Raw genomic sequence first — 1,390 nt, forward strand, 5'->3', positions numbered from 1 at the left:
AGAAGGTCTGCTTGAGTACGCCCGCCGCCACAAGCCCGAGGCAGCCATCGCGCTCCTCGACTTTGAAAAAGCTTTTGACCGCGTCGACCACGGCTACTTGCTCGCGGTGCTCCGCAAGTGGGGTCTCCCGCAGCGCTTCTGCACCATGGTGCAATGCTTGTACTCGGGACGCCGCTCCAAGATCCTCGTCAACGGTGACCTCTCGTCGCCCTTCTGCATCAAACGGGGTGTACTCCAAGGTGACCCGCTCTCGCCTCTGCTCTTTGTGATGGCGCTCGAACCGCTGTGCCTCCAGCTCCGCAACCACGCCCAGGACGGCCTCCAGATCGACTCGACGACGCACGTCGTCAGCTGTTTTGCCGATGACTCTCAACTTTTTGCGACTAACGAAGCCGCTCTCCAGCGCCAGCTTACGCTCGTAGACCACTTTTGCAGCCTCTCGGGATTCAAGCTGAACCGAGACAAGACGCAAGTCCTCACGCACTCGCCTCTGCCCAACCTGCCGACGCTACAGCTCGTTCAGCCGTCGACGCCGACCAAGGCCCTTGGCATTCTCGTAGCTCCAAACCTGCCGCGCAACGCTCGCTGCGATTACGCACTGAGTCGCCTGCGTGACCGGTTGCTCCTCTGGCGACACAAGTCGACGACCTTGGCCGGCAAGGCCATCATATTGCAAGCGGTCTGCCTCCCGGTCCTCTGGTACCAGCTCGCGTGGGTCGCACCGGACACCACGACGGCTGCAATCATCGACAAAATGATCCTCCAGTTCATCAACGGCGAGCCGCCGGTCATTGGCGCGGGTGCGCAAGGCCACCGGCTCCTCCATCAAAGTATCGTCTTCGCGCCAAAACACCAAGCCGGCCTCGGCCTCAAGCCGGCGCTTGTTACGTGGTCAGCGCGTCACCGTGGCCACTCGCTACGCTACATGCAGGCCGCGCTCACGACGTCCCCGGTTCCGGCCTGGTCGTCGCCAAGCATGGCTGTCGTTGCCAACGCCTACATGCCGTGGGGCAACTTTGCCGACCTCGCCTTCGCCGACCCGTCGCTGCCCCGGATCCGGCGCCTGCTTACGTCAAAGGCAGTGCCCGACCGGTTCAAGTTCATGCTCAAGTACTGGTTCGACATTCGCGTGGGGCCGAGCACACTTCCGGCGCCGTCGCCGCTGGTCCACGACCAACCGCTTTGGTCCAACCAGTTTCTCCCAGTAGATAGATGTAGTTACATAGAAATGACCACAAGATGGCACACTCGGTACGCCCGGACGATGGCCAAGATCGGGATCACTCAAACCCAGCACGTCCACGCCTTGATGCTCGCCGCCGCCCCGACGGAGACGCTCGCGACAAGAACTCAACGCCTCATCCACGCGGTGACGGCAAAGTGCCGCGGC

Source organism: Saprolegnia parasitica (assembly GCF_000151545.1).
Source record: "Saprolegnia parasitica CBS 223.65 unplaced genomic scaffold supercont2.34, whole genome shotgun sequence".
Lineage (NCBI taxonomy): Eukaryota > Oomycota > Saprolegniomycetes > Saprolegniales > Saprolegniaceae > Saprolegnia > Saprolegnia parasitica.